We start from the raw sequence: 21,041 nt of genomic DNA, 5'->3' as shown, positions 1-21,041 counted from the left end.
ACAGGTCTGCGAGCAGGAGCGGAAGTTTTCACCCGCTTCACTCCGCTCACATGCTCTGATTTGTCTACAGAAAATCTGTCCTAAATTTGGTTAAAAGTTGTCTTGAAAGGGTCTTAAAAAGCATTACATTCAACTGTTTGATACCTGTAGACACTACAGTGTCTACAGGTATCAAACAGTTAAATTGAATACAGGCTGCAATGACTGTTAAGTTTAAAGCAGGGAAAATCATCTCAATATAGCATACACTTAAACTGATATTGGTTTGTTTAGGTGGCTAAAAACTAACCAACTGAGAAAACATTTGCTTGCTGCACATTCATTTTATATCCGTGACATGGTGGGTAACTACCTGGAAATTATTGTAAACAAACATAGTGATTCGGTCTATTGATCAGTAGCTAATCCCCTAATCACTGCTATTACTTTTGGGATGAAATTGTTTATTATGTATTCTCATCATGGTTTTGACTGTATAACTCAAGATTATGCCACTCCCTTTGATTTAAATTCAGACGAACAGGCAAAACCCTGTCAGTCAGATGTTCAAGCTTTTTAATCAGACCAAACCCCTACACCTTTGCTTTAAGAAGGATAGCACAGACTTGTCCTACACTTGCTACACGTGATTTAACAATGAGTGACTGCATTCTGACTTCCCACAATGGTGCACAACTTGTAAAACTTTACCTTTGCAGACCTGAAAATCATCAGAAATTTAATTTGCATGCTTTTAATTAAAATTAAGTTTGCCCTCATGAAACTCATTCTGAACTCATGATAACAGTACAAATGTGTGATGGCCCATTTAGAGTGAAGGCTTGTTTTTCTTCAGAGGAGCTGAGAAGCTTTTGAAGTGTCTACATTTTCATCCAGCAACATGCAGGTTGTTACATATGCACATCAGTCAGCGGCTGCTCCACAGTCTTCTTTGCGATGCTGCATTAAACACTGCACATTACTTATTTACATGACATTCACTTATTGTCAGGAAGCGAGGATCAATGTGGCTTTTTCTGTACCTCTATGTATTATATATGGCCGCATAATTGCTTTTCTTCCTTTGCATGTGACTCCGATCTCATGTTTTCCTGGCATGTTTAACAGGAAACAGAAGCATTGTGCTTATTTTCTTACTCAGATCCAATCTCATGAATTAAATCCCAGGGTAAGCGACCTACACGTGACTTGGCATGTGACATATAGATTGGAATTAAGCAGGCGTAACCTAACATTTATTTTCATTCTGGTGGCTTCAGCGAGCATCAGCATGGTCGACACAATGAGACACAACAAGGTTTGTTGGTTATTTATGAACATGGCTCCTACTAGCATTGCAGAGGTACAATAATTATTTCATTCTGTTTTTTTATTTAACCAGAAAAACCTCTTTAGATAGAAAATCTCTTTTTCAAGAGTGTCCTGGCCAAGACAGACAGCAACATAAGTTACAGACAACACAGAACAAAAATACAGAATAGAAAATGTAAAGCTCTAAAACAAGCAATACAAAACACAAAATAAGAACACTACAAAGAAAAGCCCAAAAAAAGTATGTTAATATATACTAGAAATGAACCATGATAACACAAAAAAACAGCAACTACACGTGATTACAAAGACCAGCTAAGACACACCATGACACTGACATATAGAAGATTGTGTTCAAAAGTCCTGAAACAGTGCTTTGAAACGTCAAAGAGGAGCCAGTGAGTGCAACTTTAAGGGCCAAACCCAATTCTCTTCCCTTAACCTTACCCCTTGGTTTCAATTGCACTCGCCAGATAGATTCCCCTCAACGACGAAGGGGTAGTGTCGAGGGGTAGGGAGGTTTACTCATGAATTGGGACGCCACTTCATGCAAATTAGCGTAACAGACGTGTTCACCTACGTCACGCGTATTGTCCACGTAGGTTTCTTGCACGAAGAACTCTGTAGATATTCATGTCGGCTACACCATGAATTAGCGATTTTCAAGCATTCATATTCTAACTCAACACTTACAGATAATGCATATGCAGAAACATAACACATTCCGACATATTTTGGAATTTTTGCATGCTTATTCGCAAAAATAGTGCTACAATTGTGCGATGGCTTTCTCATGGAGGCTGCCATCTTCCTGGATAGTTTTGCAATGCATCCTGGGAAATTCATTGTGCATCGCACGGCCCTTCAAATTAAGTGGGGATTTTAAAAGCTGAAAAGCACTTTCCTAAAGTTTGGGACACCCTAGCCCTTCACGGGAACACGCAAAAACAAGGGCTAGGGCCAGTTTTGAGGGGAAGTGTGAGTATTGGGACGGACCCTAAGTCCTTCTCCAGAAGATTCCAAGTATAATGAGCTGCATACATTAATGCCAGCTTGCCAAATTCTGTAGGTACCCTCAATACAGATAATAAAAACATGTTTTGCGAACGGAGAGCATAGCCATTTTTATTTCTGTTGCTTAATTCACACACATAAGTATGCTAGAAGTAGGACAAGAATAGCTTTGTAAACAAGAGAATGCCAATGAAAAAGTCTACGATCCTGGATCATATTTGTACGATAACTTTCCTCTCTGTACGATCAATAATGCCAAAATGTGCCGTATTGTACAATAATTTGACCGTTTAGTGATGCTTACCAGAGATGGGACCAAGTCACACATGCGCAAGTCTCAGGTAAGTCTCAAGTCTTAACCTTCAAGTCTCAAGTAAGTCCCAAGTCATTTTTTCTTGGACAAGTCAAGTCAAGTCAAGTCAAGTCAAGTCACTGGTTATGTCAAGTCAAGTCAAGTCAAGTCCTGTAATAGGTCAAGTCAAGTCCAATTCAAGTCACCTTATTATTGTAATTTTACCTGCAGAATCTGATCTTAATAAAGTGAAAAGACAAGATATAAGTAACTGTCAGTAAACAGTGACTTCATCGCTGCAATGTTTACTTTGCAGGGACGACCCCCAATGTGTGCGCACACGCGCGCACACACACACATACACACTAACCAAGGCAGCGGCCAAAATCACCCATTTAGCTCATTTAACCATGTGTTGCTCGTTCATAAAACGTACAGCCGGTCTTGTGATGAACCGGTCGGAATGTTCACTCATGTTTTCTGGGGTTAATGTCGACCCACCCGCCCACCCCCGTATCGTATCAAGTTAACGTTAGCTAACTACCGACTAACCAGATAATATTAGCTAATTGACAAGCACTTACTAGACAGAATGGCTCTTCAAATGACGAACAAAGTTTGAAGTTGTCGCCTGGCTGTCCAAGATGTTTATGCCGCATGTCTTGCACTGTGCTGTTCATCTTTTGCCGTAATAATGGTAATTCCGAAAGCCAAAGATGATGACTCACAGTGCCCCTCCCGCTGACATGTTGATGTCTATCTGATATAAGAGGGCCTGTTTCTCCAATAAACACGTAAGGTACGTAGAGAGGGCATGACTGATTGACAGGGTAGTGATCCAATCATGACAACGCCATTCTCAGCCTGCACTCCTACCAGGTAATCGACATTATTTTTTAAATTAATTTATTAATTTTATATTCTAACCGAAAACATGATGTGAATAACACTCAAGTCATTCAAGTCATCGTGTCTCAAGTCAAGTCAAGTCCCGAGTCTTTAACTTCCAAGTCCGAGTCAAGTCTCAAGTCTTTTATTTTTTGTCAAGTCAAGTCACAAGTCATCAAAACAGCGACTCAAGTCGACTCGAGTCCAAGTCACAATGACTCAAGTCCCCATCTCTGATGCTTACTATTAGTAGTTGGTTTTAATTTGTATTGTTTCATTTTAATTGATTTCCTGACGTGATCAGGATAGCAAAATATTGATCCTACATCTTCATTTTCTGTTGTTTACGCATCTTTTCACATGACTTCTTCCCAGCTAATCATGCTTTGTGTAGGCTACGATGAACGTGATTTGCAAGCATTGCTCTTGTTCTTGAACTTTATCACTGAGGTATGCTTTGTTCAAATTAAGTTTTTTTAAATACACCAGTAATTTGTTGAATTAGGTTATCTTATGGCCTTTTCATGCAGAATATGACTGTCGTGCTGTCTTGTAATTTAATTTGGTAATAGTACTGTTACAAAAATACATGAACTTATGGACTCTCTTCCATGCATCAAAGCTTTGTCAGCCTGCTTAGGGGGATCAAAAAGTCATTGAAATACATGCTTGTTTTTTTTAAATACAAATTTACACCTATTTGTTCTTGTGGTTACGACTCGCATATGATAATTCTCCTTTAAATATGATAAGATTAATCCTCCGGTACTATATGGACATTTTTCATTTGGCAATGCTGGCTCCTACCAAAGCAAAATGCATTGAAGTGAGGGATTTTTTTTGACATGACAGCTACGGTGTTAGTGTCAGACAAAGTATGCACTAAGTCATACAAAACACATGACATCAGTACAGAGTTCAACATGAGGCCCTGTGCTATGAGCATGGTCTTGCATGGCAGTTGTCAGTTACATAGCACTTGTCAAACCTTGACATAAAGGATAAGGTTGGAGAAGCAAAGACAGAGAGCAGATTCCAGTGCACATCAATATAGTCCTTAACAGAGAGGAAGAGATTACCGTGCTTGTCAATTTCTGCTCACCTGTCTATAATCAGGATGTCAGGTACATTGGGGCCTCATGGGCTCTCCACTGGAGGAATGTCCTAGGGGCTGCCTTCTAGTAACAGAGCAAATTAAAACATGTCAAACCAATATTAGCATCTCCGAAAGCGGTCATGCAGAGAGCTGTGATTCCCACCAATACACACCATGTCATGATTACATTTCTGTTAGTAGCATGCATGCATGACTGGTTGTGGCAAGAGAAGACACAGCAGACGGGACTACACAAAGCTCAGATTCAAGGCAACCCGAGTATTATTTTCTCAGATTTCACCCTTTCACAGTGTAAAAACTGAGATGGTTTACACCTGCATAGAGGATGATTCATTTTCCATTGATTTTTGGAAGCAACTCACAAGTATGTTGTCCACCAGAGTGGATTTTGCTTTGGAAATTGAGCCCTGTTAGCTCCTAAATTGAGCTGCATTAATAGCACCAATAAATAAACACACTTTTTTTTTTTTTTTGTTAAAGATATTTTTTGGGCCATTTTGCCTTTAATGGGCAGGAGAGGTAAGCAGGAAGGGGGGAGAGAGAGACAGGATGACATGCAGCAAAGGGCCACAGCCTGGATTCAAACCTGGGCCGCTGCGGCAACAGCCTTGTACATGGGGCGCCTGCTCTACCACTAAGCCACCGACACCCCGAATAAACACACTTTTTATATAAGCAGTATTTTAACCTCAGAGCCAGTCCTCGATGCCAGGGATCAGCACACCCAGGACCCTGCTCACACCTGTCGCCCAGCACCCACTGCACCAAACCCTGATTCCTGTCTCTGCGAGTGGTGGACCCACAGGGCGACAGCTCCATGTTTTTGTTTTGGGCTGAGCCTGGGGGGGTGTCCCCATATCGGGCAAGGTGCTCGAAGTCCGAATTGTTCATTTCTTCAAGGTCTTCTTAGGGTCAGTTGAGGTAGTTCGGGCATCTGATCTGGATGCCTCCTGGGCATCTCCTGTTAGAGGTGTTCTGGGCATGTCCCGCTGAAAGGAGGCCCGGGGCAGACCCAGAACACGCTGGAGGGATTACATATCTTGTCTGGCCTGGGAATACCTTGCGATCTGGCCCTGGATAAGCGGATGAAAATGGATGGATGGATGACTGGATGGAATACTTTAACCTGGTTGAAATAGTATAGTCAATGTTATTTTGTTCAATATATTCTACAACAATATGTTAACAAAAGCAGCATGAAAACTGAAAGTATGTTAGTTACTCTAAATCTAACTTCAACAGGTTTATGATCTTCTCTCTCACTTTTCCTCAAAGCCAAAGCTAGCTAAATGATTGTTGGAGCCCAGGGGTGGCTTGCCTCACCAAAGAAGAAAACTGCATTAAGAGAGTCCAGTGGGTCAGCACGCTTGACCGCAGCTTAAGCCTACTGGGGAAATCCACCCATGTGTAGCTTGTTGGCTGTGACTGGCAGCCTGGCCTTGTGCACCGAAATCCCAAATCCCAAATACCTAATCTGGCCAACCCTATGACCTGACACTGACTTTTAATCTGCCTTGGGTGAAAACAAACACAAAAAAGCCAAATGTCAATCCTTCTCTCCATCGGCCACTCCCAAACCTGGACACATCAGGACAACAGATGGGACTGAGGGAAATACAGAAAGTATCAAGCTACAGCCACAGAGCAGTTGATAGGTAATGTATGTGTGAGACAAAAAAGGAAGAATGGATGACATTGAGGTTAAAAGGTGCCTGATGTTTTGTTGTGTCATGTTGTTCCTGCTTCTCTCCCTCTCTTAGTCCAATTAGAAACTGGGTCTTGGCTCGCTTTGCTGGCAGCACAGTGTTAACTTAATGCAGCGTGAAAAAATCATTATGCCACACTACAGATGGGCCCAGCCATGCAGAGGAACCTTTGCGTATCCCTTCAGAAAGCCAGTTTTAAACAGGGGCACTAATAAAACTGAGACCCAACCATTTGTTGATGACAACGATGTGTAGCAGGGCACCAAGGGTAATGGCAGAAAGAGGGACTGAAGGGGAGAGAATGAAAGAGTGAGTCACAAAGAGCCAGCTAAGAGGGAAAAGATTAAGAAATGAAAACTAGACATAAGAGAGGCTGACGGTTAAGCCATGTTTACTCAACAGCAAAGAGGGATGAGTGGTGGTTTCTAATGGGCTCACATTCTCAGTGTTTCTGCCACCCCCAAAAGAAACATTTAGTTTTTCTTTTGAAGGACTCAAAAGAGGTCAAGGTCTATGTTTGATTCCCATCCAAATCCAAGTATTGATCTTCGTAATAAATCCTTCAAAGCAGTTTTAGGAGGGCAAAAGAAATCCTCTGCTTTCTCACAAACACCAGCTACTTTGTCCAGCCCTCCTCTCATTCTGGGGTTCTCCTAAAACATTTCTTCTGTAAAAGATAGGGGTGGGAAATCAAAGACAGTAAAAATGTACTATATCAAAGTGCCCGAGGAAAAAAAAACAAAAAAAAAACAGAATCCTTTGAAGGCTGGGGCAGATGGCGGCTTCATGATAACCTTTTCACCCTTGTGCCCTTGGGGTCCAAACAGGCAAAAAGTATGTAAACATGTTTTATTACAACATAAAACTCTGAGGAGGTCGTTGCATGTCTGGACTTCCTTTAGGGCTTTTATTTGCCAGAGGAAGGCATGTTCTCTCTGAGCTCTTAAATGCAATGGCCGTAAACATGTATGACTAAGTGCATGTTAATGGCAGAAAGGTTAGGGAGTAATGGACTCAGTGAAGTATCAGATTCAGCTGCTAGCAGCCTCACGGTGGTGATATTTTACATGGTGGATTGTGACATCGGGGTCGACCACTTCCTGGAGTAACAGGACAAGTGATGAAATAATTTTCATCTAGCATCCCTTTAGAAGTGTGGATGGATGTCATTGGTCAATGACAGTAGAGATCAGTCACTGTCTTAAGTAGCAAATGACACAAATTATGCTAGAAAATGAGAAGTATTTAATATGACAAAAGGGGAAGACGACCAGAAGCAGACAAAGGTTGACATTGAAATCAAGGGTGTGGAGACGTGTCGTGGAATAGACATTTACCTTCATCTCTAAAAATTGGTTCAATTCCAGCTCAACTAAACAGTTTTCTGCTGTTTATAAAGTTCATTCATTCATTCTGATAACCTTTCCCTCTCCGCACAGTATACCCTAAAACAAAAATGTTTTATTGCCTTGTTCATTGTCATTATATTTTATGTTGTTTATTTTATAAAAGTCTGGTGAAACTTTGTTACAAGTAGCCAGTTCCAAAGTGCCAATGGCCTGTCTAACCACAAGGCCTTGAGACACCAGTGTGCTTGAGAAAGAAGCGGGATGTAAACCAGTTCACAGGACACTGACACATTTATTACCAGCTTGTTTCTGCAAGAGTCATGTTTCTGGCTGTTTTACTGCATTTGTTTCAAGACACTAGGCCACATAATTCCTGCTAAGCCCGCCATGAGAAATGCTTTTAGACTAAACAATCCAGTATAGAATTGTTGACCAGTCATAAAATGCAGTCTTTGCCTGTTTGGGGAAAGTAATGGCTTCCTGAGCTAAGTAGAGAGGGTATAGATGCAAGTATGATATGAATCTGATGTCAGGGTATTTAAGATGTTGGAAAACAAAAAATGCTTGCTTTGCCACATTCAACGTCCATTTACCAATTTATTTTGGTTTAAGTCTCTAAAATGGTTCATCCACTACTTTGTACATTATTTTATGGTCAGCTGAAAGCCTCTAACAGCGATTGCAACACCAAACCACATGCTGATAACAAAGTTAAAATCATTAGTGGTGATATTGTAAGGCGAAACCACCATGGAGATGAAAACATCCCAAAGCCCCAAACAATTATGGACATATCGCACACAATCCCCATGTAAACAGAGGAGAGGAATGCAGCGTGACTGCATTCTGATACAGATCTCTAGAAGTCAAATCCCACATATGCAGGAGAGGCAGATACAAACCACTCTGGATACTGTAAATCGGCAGTGTTCAAAGCCAAGCGCCCCACACAGCGGTAGGTCTAGATTGAGTCTATCTCAGGTATAAAGGGTCTGCTCTGCCCCTGGATTCTGTCACACCATAACCTCCTAGTTAACCTTTTGTTTTATGTCCCAGTATTCCATTACACATGTGCTCTGACGAGGTAGGGGAACGGCAGGGTTGCCAGTCAGGGGAGTGGTTGACATTTTGGTGGTTGTTAAGACTTAAACAGCTCGCCCGCAGGAGGCAGTAGATAGAAAATGGAGGCTTCGGCTGAATTGGGACGACCCAGAAGTCATTTTGGAGCAATTCACATGGCATTCCTCTGCATGCATAAGTGAAGAGACCTTTTGGAAATACTAAAATAGAAAATGCCAAGACTTAGCTGTGCAGTGCTGTGCAGATCAAATGATACATCACTGCTGAATTCTATGATATGACTTCTTCATCAGGCTCTGTCACAGGGAATCTTCAACATCTTTTACTTAAGACTTAAAATGTGGAAGACATGCTGCATCTTATTTGAGATTAACGTAGAATGAACAATTTGAACTCAGAAGAATCAATGGAAAAGGAGCAATGAAAACAGCAATAATGCAGACGTTTATGATGATTGTTCCCTCTCTCAAGCACACTTACAGACCGGCATATATCAAAAACCTCCAGTGCCTTTAATCCATTTAGTGTGAAAAGCCACGTCAGCTTTTCCGCGCTGTATGAATAATGAAGGGGACCCATAACGCTTGTTGAGTTAGTAAAACAAAACCCAAATTAAGCATGAGTGATGCAGATCCCTGACAGCCTGGCTGGCCCTGTTGTCAGGTCTCACTTCTGTCCGAATAGATCCATCACTGACTCACAGTCGCACAGCCGTCCTCCACCTGGGTCCCCAGAAGCCTTTATTTATCTTCCCTCAGATCTGTTGGTGAATGAATAGAAACGAGGTGAATGAATTAATAACAGTGTTAGGGCCATGATAATGGTGGAAAGAGCTAAAGCGTTATTGATGACTCAATCAAGGACAGCCAACCTCCAGCCAGCGTCCCTGTTTCGTAATTAGTTGCTGGTTTGTAAAATTGCATTTTATCCTCTGCCAAATACGCAGAGTCGTTGACAGGTAATATGTTAAACTCTCCTGTTATTTATTTGCTACGGAGGTCATTTCACTTTGGTGATGCATAAAGCAGGCCTCTATAATTCTGCTGCTTCTGCTTGGTTTTTAATAGAAGATTTTTTTTTTTTAAATTTCCTTCCGCTCAGTTTTTTGTCCTCACCATTTTCTCATTTCCTTTGAAAGCCCGCGAAAGCTGGGTATTTGCAGCATGACTTCAGTCGGCAAAGACTCACAGGTCAGTGTCTCCAACTCAGTTCTTAAGTGTGAAACCTGTGTCCTCGGTTCTGCCAGAGTGGGCAGCACAAGTCAAACTGAAATGTCTTTCTGTTCTCTTCAAATCGTACACGAAAAAGGGAGGTGAAGTGCGTGACCCCCAATTGTGAGTCTGAATGTATCTCCGCAAGATTTCTTCATTTAAGACAAATTAATATATGCCATAAATGTGTCGTTGTAAAACAAATATATGTTTGGGAATTAAATCTTTTACACTATATAGAAGCATGAAGCGATCCTTCACTGCAGTTTTCCTTTAGTTCACTGTCTGGGCCCGGAATGAATGACCCATCAGTCATGTTTAGTCCACACACCTTTCTGACACTGCCCATGTTTGGACAGGTGTGTGTGGGTACACATAGGTGCATTTATGTGAGTGTGTGTTTGCCTTTTCTACTGGCCTGCAAAATGGAGCAGCCTTTAACACCCCGGCTCAGGGAGCGTCTCATCAGTTTGCACAGTGTCTTTTCAAACTTTTCTCTTTTCTTTGATGGTTATCTTTATTAAGTGGCTCACCTATTTGTCTTTCTTTCACAGTAAGGTTGGCCATAAGGGTAGGAGGTTAAAGACATCTTAAAGTCAACCTGAAAGCGAGGTTGAACTTTGGTGGAACTTGGCTGTGATACAGGTTCAAAACATGTCACATTGTCTTCACAAGTTCCGATGGTGTGTTGGTGTGACCTGTATATGAGGACATTTCATTGGTATTCACACCACCTTATGAGGACACCACTGACTTGTGAGGACACTGCCCCTGTCCTCACAAGCTAAACACTGTAGAAGCACTTATCAAGTTGTAATGAACTTTTGGTATGTCCCCATGAGTCTATATACCTGAATTTTTGTGTGTGTGCTTGTGTTTTCTCTCTCTCTCCATTCCCCACGACTGCTTGCACAAACATCTAAAAAAATCCCCTTATGGCACATTTGCCTATCTACAGTAGCAACTCCTATCTCCCTTTTTCCTTCTGCATGCTGTTTTTTGTCTAATCTCTATCAGGGACCATGCCCAACTCCCACAGGTGGGAGCAGTAGCACTCGGTAGTAGTATTCAGAATTTTAATCTGACAGCATATGCTTTTGTTTGCAGTCATTAATTTGGGTGATTTAGAATTGAAAGGAAAGAACTGAGTGCTTTGAGAGAGACAAAAGTGGACCAGGCACAACTGGGAAAACGACTGACAATGTTTGAACTCATATATACTGGCCGGGAAGCTATACAAGCCAAGGATCTGCCAGACTCAGTTATCACTTTGTGCACTCCAGCAGCCTCCGCAGCTTGTCATCTTTGTTATGGTTACACCTTTATTGCAGTTTTTGTCACCTGAAGCCCCTGGGACACGACTGACAGCTCTGAATGTTTGTAGCACATTCACGGCAGGCACAAAGTGTATATTACCGCTATTAAGCAATACAGGCGGAACACAGGAACAGTACCACTATTAATTACGGTATGTGTCACATCCTGAGACGCAAACGGTAAGTACTATTATTGGTTGGGAGTGTTTATACAATAATGTGAGTCACCAAAGGCTTGAAAGCATATCTAAAAAAAACATGTAAGCATAGCCTTTGTCATCACACTAGCACTTTATTTCCCTTAGTGTGCAGGTAGTCAGCTGTCTTTTAATTTCCCTGTCAGCAGACACTTTTCCATGTCTGAGGGAAGGAGGTTAGGGAGTGTTGCCTCAACCCAAATACCAGATGCTGACCCTGACTCGGCTTCTTTTTCCTCGTCCCCTGCTTTGTCTTTGCACAACTTCCTCCCGCTGCTAGCGCCCTGCAGCCTACAGCGTGTTATGAACAGCCCCAGTGTAACAGCTACCAGACACACACATAGACACACACACGCACACACACAATCTCATATCAGCTGCCTGCTGTTTTAACCACTCCACTGCAGCTGTAAGAGCATGCTGGGAAAGGGGAAGCAACAATTGAGTTCCATTAGGTTGATATGTGTAGCACTTGGAGTATATGTGTGGATGTGTGTGTGTGGGTTTGTGCTGGTTTAGATGTAAGACGATTCACACTTTAAGGTGTTTATTTTTTTTAGTTTAAAGTGTGTGTGTCTCCGTGTTCATCATATCTGCATGACTTTCCATCTCGCCCCTTTGGTGCACTTTTCACCTCTCATAGAAAAGTGTATCCTTTTTTCTCACAACAACTTAATGTTTACGTAATGCACGCTCTCATCAACATACTGTCACAGTCAGGTGGAAACCATCTATCTCCAAAATGACTGCTTTTTTGTGAATGTTTCAACAGACAGAGGCTTGTACTAACACGTAAGCCATTAAAATTTAAATATTGACAATGGCAGCAAGGGATAACTTTCTAGAGAAACACAAACAGACGTTGCCCATGGATGTGTTGAAAACATCCGCTTGACGACTTTTGTGTCAGGATGCTGTTTGCGTTTGTGCGTGACAGTGTGAGTGGAGTGAGAGTGCTTATCTTGTTTTTATGCCAGCGCTACACTTTATGCTTTATTTAGATACCTGGGTTTTCTGGTGTGGAGCTGATGACACTGTGGTATCTTGCCTCCCACGCCTGCCCTGCCCTGACTCACACAAGAGCTGCTAACAGATAAGCTGTGGGAGAGCGACTGAGATATTTTTCACTGGCTCCACTTAGCCAGCCTGACACATTTAACCGCAGACGGCAGTTCCGCCACGGAGACGAGTGCATTACTGTAAATATCACAAGGTCAATTTTACTGGCAAGGTTACATGAATACAAAGAGTGTTGTGGAGATTGCTCAGTTGGTCACTTTCCTGTAGACTTGGATTGGAATCTTGGTGACTTGGTCTCTCATTTCAGCTGTAACCCATGAGTTTAACTCATCTGCTGTTTGTCTATCCAAAACCTAAATAACCCAAATTTCCTTAACAAGGTCCAATTTTTTATTCTCTTCAAGCGAATGGACTGTACATCCAGTAATATTTTCAAACATACAAACACTGAATGAATTAAATGCATTAAATGGTCAGTTAACTGAATCTAAAACCACATTTTCTCTTATTCACCCCCAGGTGTTTCGAGCTACGCAGGTAGTTCTAGAGTTATGTGCAGAGGTTTTTGAGAAATCCGCCATTTTTCCACTTCACTAGATCAGAGTGAAAATAAATCCATGCTCCTCAAATCATGAAACAATCACTCCTTAACATGTGTTTGTCTAGAAACAATGTGCCACTTTCAAGGATCTTTTGTACCAACAGCTTTGTTTCTACAGGGTTTCCGAGAACTTGCCACATTTACCAATTTTCATGAATTTTCAATTTTATTTCAAGCACTAACACAATTTACAGGGTTAGTGGTTCAGACCTTAGACTGCTGTTTTGCTAATGAATTGTGTGTTTCATTATTTTAAAACAATGTTGAGTTTGAGAACCCTATATAAATTATGCTTATGTTAAAATTACCCTGTTTGACTCTGCAATTTGAATTATATTTTCCTTCTAAATGTAGTCACATATCCAAACAATATCATCAATTTAAATTGGCTATTATTGCTTTATAACACTACAGTGTCGATATGAACATCTCAAACTGCAAAAGACTTGAATTATTTGATCCACTCCTGTAGCATACCTCAATCGCCTTTTGTTACATCTCTGTAAGGGGAGATAGAAACAAATGAAGCGGACGTGATGATGCTGGCTTCAAGTCCAAAGTGTACACCAAACTAAACAACAAACGTATCTCTGCACAACTATTTCGAAACAATGCACGACAGAAAATATGCACTATTCCTTTAAGAACCTACAAACTTTGAAAAATACATGTCTAGTACCTTTAAACAAACAACATAATAACTCTGCATTATCCCTGTAAGAAGCGACACAATTGGGAAAATACACATGTGGCACATTTAAATAACCTTAACCTAAGCTAGCATGCATGCTGCGACCAAGCTAACAATCTAGTGTTTCAGTTAACAAAATTCGCTTTGTAATGTTACTTGTGACACAGATATCTACCACCAGTGTGTTCCTTGTAACTCAGAAAACATATATACACAGTACTTAAACATATTATAACCATTGGTGTTACTTGTAAGGGGAGATCGAAAGAAATGAAGTGGACACTATGTTGCTGGCTTGAAGTCCACAGTGTTATGAACGAGCCACGAGCAACACGCTCCCCCTCCCCCTGCAGGAAAAACCCGGAAGTGCTGTGCAATCAAAACATCTCTATACCAAAGCAATGGATTACAGATATCAACAGATAATTCAACGTAGAGAAATAAAGGTACATTACAAAATGTTTCTCAATACATCTTTTCAACATATTAAAGGAATCAAATTAGCGAGCATTTTCAATAGTTATTAATTGTTAGTTTTGTTTTTACATTCAGTGCACATTTTTATACCCATTACATGATGTTTTTCATATTGAGCCATTTCTCCATATCAGTGATAGTATGACCCTCGGGTGACATGCCGATAACCGCACTCTTTTTTTTCCTATCCCTTGGCTTAAGCAGATCCCTTAATTCCAATGCTGATGCTTTTAAAAACTACAAACTTTGTGGATCTCTGAAAGCAGGACTTCAGTATAGGATATATGAGGCAGAATGAGTAGCCTTATATGGTATTTTGGGGGTGTTAAGTATGCTAATGTACAATTGTCATAAAGCTTATTTATGCACAGGTGGCATTTATCATGTTTACGCAGGTCATTCACTCAGTTGACTGAAGTTAGGAGTGTTTGCTGAATCTGACGAGGCACACTCGCTCATACAAGAAAAACTAACAGGAACTTGAGATAAGAATGCAAAAAATGTTCTTGCATGAAGCTAAATGTCACTGGTACTACTGCTTCATGACTGTTTCTCACTTCTGTCACAAGAGTTAGTGAGAAAACATGTTTTTTCCTTGTGATTTGACCCTTAACAATACATTAGTTGGATTTTGAGGCATGCATTACAGCGCTCCTGCAGACAGATCTACCACACCGTTGATCACCACAAAACAATCGGGTCAGTAATAAAAATGCAAATGCAGGTTATATACACGTGGCTGTACAGAGCACAGAGCCAATGACCTGCAAAAAGACACAATGATATTTTTGTGTCCATGCTCTCAGTCCATAATATGTAAAATGACCAACAGACCAATCTTCCAAAACCTCAACATGCTCCTTTAAGTATAGATTTTCAGTGTTTAGAGCATTAGCTAATGGAGATAACTCTAAACTGCATCAATTTACATTCCAATACCAAATCCTCAGCTCATTGTGCGCCAGCATCCAAAACAATGGCAGGGACCACCTCCAATAAAAGGCTCAGTTTCAGCCAGTGGGAACAGGGGGTCTGAAAAACATATCTCCTCCTCCCACTGCTGCTTAATTCCTCCCTACCACACACTCACACAGGCAGACACACAGACACACACACCCTCTGCCTTCTCTTTAGTGGAGTCCGACAGCTCTCGGGGAAGAAGGGATTTTGCTCTGCTCTTTCCAGATGACCTCCTCTAAACTTGGGTCCCGGGCTTAGCACACAGGAGGAACACAAGGGGGAACAGTGTTGCAAATTTGTCACCCAGAGTGTTAAAATTCCCCCAGGAATGTTAATCTGGCCAGTCCTTCCCAGCACACACACTTCAATAATCCTCAACCCCATTGCTTAAAACGGATTTGGTTGTCCACTACTACTACTTGTTTTAAGACCATGCACTTCTCTCTTAGCCCCAAACTTCCAGCTCTCCGCACTCAAATACCAAAATATATTGAGGCTTCCAATTGTCTTTAAACACCTTCAATTAAATGAATCATCAAAAAAAAAAAAAAAGGGAAAGAAAAAAATGTGAGTGGACATTTTTGGTCCTGGAGAGCTGCTTTTTACAGAACATTTAATTGCTTCCCGTTCCTCTTGCTTTTGATGGATGATAAATCTTACTGAAAGAGTTTAACTGCCGATGAAGAGGATCACTCTAAAATGAGATATTCAGCACACGGGAAAAGTGTAACTTCTCTTAAACTTTTTCTGTTTGCAAAAGTAAAAACATGGAAAGAACATTCACTATACTTGGTGGTTAGAACCGTGAAAGTGGTGTGTGTTTTCCTACTGCCTTGTAAATGCACAGTAATATCTTGTTGTATCCATTGTTGCTGCTGTGATTTGATGTTGTTATCTTGTTATGTGTTGAATGCCGCTATTTGAACCTGTCCTGGCCAGGCCTCACTTGTAAAAGAGGTTTTAGGCCCAATCCCATTTCTACCCCTTAAATCTTCCACTTGGTATTGAGAGCCCTTGTTTGCGAGATAACCCTAGGGAAGTAAGAAATAATAGGGTAGAGATCTTTCCCTAAGAAATGAGACATCACTTCATGCAAATTGGCGTGGCCGACGTGCAGGCATATGTCACATGTAATGATGACGCAAGATACTGGTAGTCATTCAGGTTTGAAAATGCTGGCTCCAACGCTTGTCTTGTGGCGTGTGCTGTGTTTATTCTTCTCCGTCTGATGAATCAACGGAGAAGAAATGCTGAGAACAGGAGGCGCCTATGACGTCTTCTAGTTTTGATCGATTTTGTTCGGGTAAATCGATTTGTTTAAATATTTTGACGCTTTGTTCAACCCAGTTGCTGATGAGTTTACGCTAGTTCAGCTATCTGTTGTTTGTATAGCCTACATCCCGATCGTACAGTAACAAATTGTTTTCCAAAACTTGCCGAAGTTGCTGACTGTCGCAAGGTGTTTCTGGAAAATTTCATCTTCCACTTTGTTGAAAGTGTGGGTCGGGGCTCTCTTGGAATCTACGGCAGGTTTTAAGTGTTGGAAACCACTTCCACTACCTCAATTCTGTTTTGGGACACCACTAGTCTAAACGTGAATGCGCACAACCAAATGCAAGTGGGTATTTCTAGGGGAAGTGTGGGTATTGGGACAGGCCCTTATTAATATCAATGTGACCTCGTAGTAGAATAAAGGTTATATATTAAGGCTGTCTAGTGATTTAAAAAAATAATGTAATTAATTACATGCTCTGTGATTAATTAATCTGAATTAATTGCATACATCAATTCATGTCATGAAAGTATTTAAAAAACTAAATGTGTTGTTGTAAAGCTGCAGGATTTTGGACACAATTGTCCCCCTGTCCTCTACCACCAAAACTGCAATCCATTTGGCACGGGAGTTAGTTAGTCGGTCACAGGTAGACTTACTCAGTTGATGTCTGAACGCTTGGATGAACATGGCTTGAAGAGGCTGGCTGCCAGCATTAGCATCAGAGGCTGTGCTAGCTCGAACCTCTGGGTCCGCTTCTAAATGCTTTGCGTTGAGGTGATATTTCAGGCTTACAAGAACTGCGATGATACGAAAATTCCTTACTGTAGAAATGGCAATGAAAGGTGCTCCTATCAAGAGTTCCATCTGGGCATTTTTTTGAATATAAATGTTCCATTCGCGGGACCAAGCGCGGTCGTCTCATCTGTCTTCATCATGTGACAAAGCCACTGTGGCCTTCAATGACGCACCAGGTCAAAGGGCACCAATGAACCCAATTAATCATTTTTTCTGTAATTAATCAATTAAATTAAGACATTACTTTAACAGCTAAAAAAAAGTCTTAAATTATTAATAATTATTAAAATAAGTGAAATAATTTTGGGAAAAACTACAAATAATACCAGATGGTTCACAGTTCATATGTGTCATAATACCAGAACTGTTTAAACATGGTGTTACTTAGTGTGATTGTCTTTTAATGGGGTTAGTTTTTCACTTATTTACCTAATTCACTAATAAGCCATTTGTTAAGGCAACCAGCTGCGAGTTGTTGATGAACATTTTACCAAGTCAAGCTGTCATTTCCCTCGCTACTTTACACACACATTATATAGCGTGTGTATGTATGTGGGTATAAATGGATGAACTGTCTGCTTGTGCGCTGAGCACTCCTGAAATACAAGATAAATTCCACTCGGGGCTACTGTTTATTTCTTTCCTATGCTCGGCTGTGGACATTTGTGTGTGGAATGGTGTGTATCCAGGGTGTGCGTGTTTGTGTGCGTCAATACTGACTGCTTCTCGTGAAAAAAAATGAGGCAATGTTTACTTGCAGAATGATTTCCTCTGGTTTGAATGTCTTCAGCTCTTTTTTTTTTCCTTCCCTCTATCCATTCTCGCCATCTCATGGAGAGAGAAACAGGAGGCAACTCGGGGCTTTTTAACTTCTTGACCTTCAGACATGATTGAATCTGTTCTGCTGCCAAGCCAGACAAAAGGCTTCTGAAAGCAAAGAGTCAGCTCATGACTTGGCCTTCATGTAGTCATGGACAGAGAGAGAGACAGAGAGGGGGGGGTGGGATTGGAGAAAGAGCAATCATGTCATGCACAACATTTATTTATTCAAACTGTCCATCTGCTGTGTGGCTTAAGCTTGGCTGGCATACAGCACACACACACACACACACACACGCTTTTGTCTCCCACATTCACATGCACAGACACATTTTCCTAAAGACCAGGGCACCAAAGGTTGGTTGAGTCATAACACATTATTCTTCGCAGTAATCCAGGTCCCCGTGATGGGAGTTTTATGACTATTGATATTTTTATTTCACCACATTTTGCAAAAAGGTAGTTGACAGATGATTTTAGACCCAATTATGCGCACAAAAAGGATCCAAGAAGAACCATTCTTCCAGCCACTGTTTTGCAAAGTCACATAACACCGTGTGCATGTGTCTATGTTTTGCTTAAATGTATATTTTTATCACATCGCCGTATTGAAGAGGGATTTGTTAGAAAGAGTTTTACAAGAAACTATTGTAAATCTGGGTGGTCAATTACTGGCTACAGCACCGACTAGTGGTTGGTGACTGCTTAAAGAGCCCCCACCCCATGACTTGAGCTGTTATACCGTCTGAGACACACAGATATATGTGCCACTCTGCTACTGAAGAGGAGTGTTGGTTGATTGGTTAAAATAAATATCCTCACGTTTGACCTTTGTGTTTTAGCAGTTTGGGCATATGCAATAACCCAGGAGTTAGATTTGATACATGGAAAAATAATTAGCTTTGCTATGGCTGAAAATATTGACAAGAAAACACTTAAATTGTAACAGAAATTAGTCTTTATTTAAAATTACAAATTGTCAGTGGCGATTCAAGACTGACTGGAATTTCTAATTGAACAGACAGCACCTTAAAAGGATGTCAGTAGTCAGGTATTAGGAAGACACCCATACCCTCAGTGATCCTGCCTCTGCACGGCAAGAGGTGGTGTTGATAGAAGATTGTAAAGGAGGCAGCTGTGCATGCGTGGGTCTATAAACAGTTATGACACTGTGCCCCGGTACAGTGTTGATGTGTCAGTGCTGCTCCTTTGTGTTATCACTCGACCGTTCAGTCACTGTGATGATGATTTGCTTCCTTGTGTGACAGCTCTGTTGTCAGAGCTGGTAAACAAAGGAAAGCTGCAACAAACACAGAGTGGTGTGAAAACAATGAGGGATTATGCTTACACGAGAGTACACTGATATGCACTTACATGTAGAGGCACATGCATGACTGTGTTCAGTCAAGCTTGTGTACACAGACGGAGTTGTGAGGAAAGACGCACTGTCACACACAAAAACACACAGACATAAAACGCTCGTGGTTCCCTTGTGTTTTGGTGGTGTGTTTTGTTTGAGGATAACTAGCCAAATAGAGACCATGTGACATCACGCAGAGCTATTCCTCGCAGTTACGAAAGGGTTTATTGGCACCTACATTTTCTACTATCTAACACATCAACATTAAAGCTGCACTATTCTTTTTACATAAACAATGCATCAGGTGACAGTCTGAATGGGGTTAGTTGTATCAACAATCATCATGTGTCTATTTTTCCTCAGCCATAAGGAGCATTGTAGCATCTTTTAGCTTATTGTTTTGGTTGTACAGCCACAACTTCACCATGTGGTTCACTCTCACCAGCCCTGTTTCCAACCACAGCAGGCTACTGTTTTCAGTAAGGAAGCTCTGATAAACCTTCTGTATACTACAGCCCTGTTTCCACTGAGCAGTGCGGTACTTTTGTGGATGGTACCACTGGAATCGTACCGTACCATCCCCATTTTTGGTACCCCTCCTGTTGGGGTACCTAGCACACAGATCTGGTACTAAAAGGTGGAGCTGTGAACACTGCAGTCCGTTGATTGGTCACTAGCAGACGGTCACTCTGCTCAAGGCTGAGTTGTGGCTGGTTTTGAAGCTTATGTAACCACTGTTCATACCGTGGGTTTTATTGGTAGACTGTAACTATAAAGTGAAAGGATGTTTTGCACCTGTTGTTCACTGGGCCGACTGCCAGCTACTTTTAAGGTGGAACGTTAACTCGTAATATTACTCAATGCATGAGTTGACGATGTGAATCCATCAGCACACCTTAAATTATTCTTTTAGTAATGAGTGGATCTTCAAGCGTTTTTACATTTATATATACATATTAATTTCAACCAGGATGGCATATATCCCAATCCTCACTCGGAGAAAAAAGAAAGCATCATGGAGTGTTGTTCCTGTGGGCTCCAGCAACACTCAACCCCTGAGCTTGCCTTAGAAGGACCAAATGCACAAACCTGCTATTTTTGAATATCTCATCGAGAGAGACTCTCACTGCAGCCTGTTTTATTTTGTTCTGAAAATGTCGGCATTCAGCCTTATTCTGTGGACGATAAACGAGGTGCAGACTTCCCTCTATGTCACCGGTAATGAAGAAATACAGTGAGTGCTGGACAGAGCAGTGAGTGACAACAACCCCGCCCACATTTAAGAGTACTGTTTGCGGTGGAAACATTAGGGTCTAGGTACCATTTCTGAAGGGTTACTTTTGGTAACCATACCGAAAGTGACTTACCTTGCCGACACCCAATGACAGACAAGACAAAAGTCCCCAAAAAAATCTGTATATGCAGCTTTAAATCTCTAGTTTGATTTTAGCTCTTCACAACCCAGAGGCAAATATATTCTCAGAAATCATTATGCACCTATTTTCAAAATCATACATGGAGAGGCAGAGTTGCCAGTTTCTTTCTTCCATATAGCTACTAG

This window comes from Epinephelus moara, chromosome 10 (genome assembly GCF_006386435.1).
Source record: "Epinephelus moara isolate mb chromosome 10, YSFRI_EMoa_1.0, whole genome shotgun sequence".
Classification (NCBI taxonomy): Eukaryota; Metazoa; Chordata; class Actinopteri; order Perciformes; family Serranidae; genus Epinephelus; species Epinephelus moara.
The sequence above is the reverse complement of the archived record's forward strand: the minus strand, read 5'-3'. Positions refer to the sequence as shown.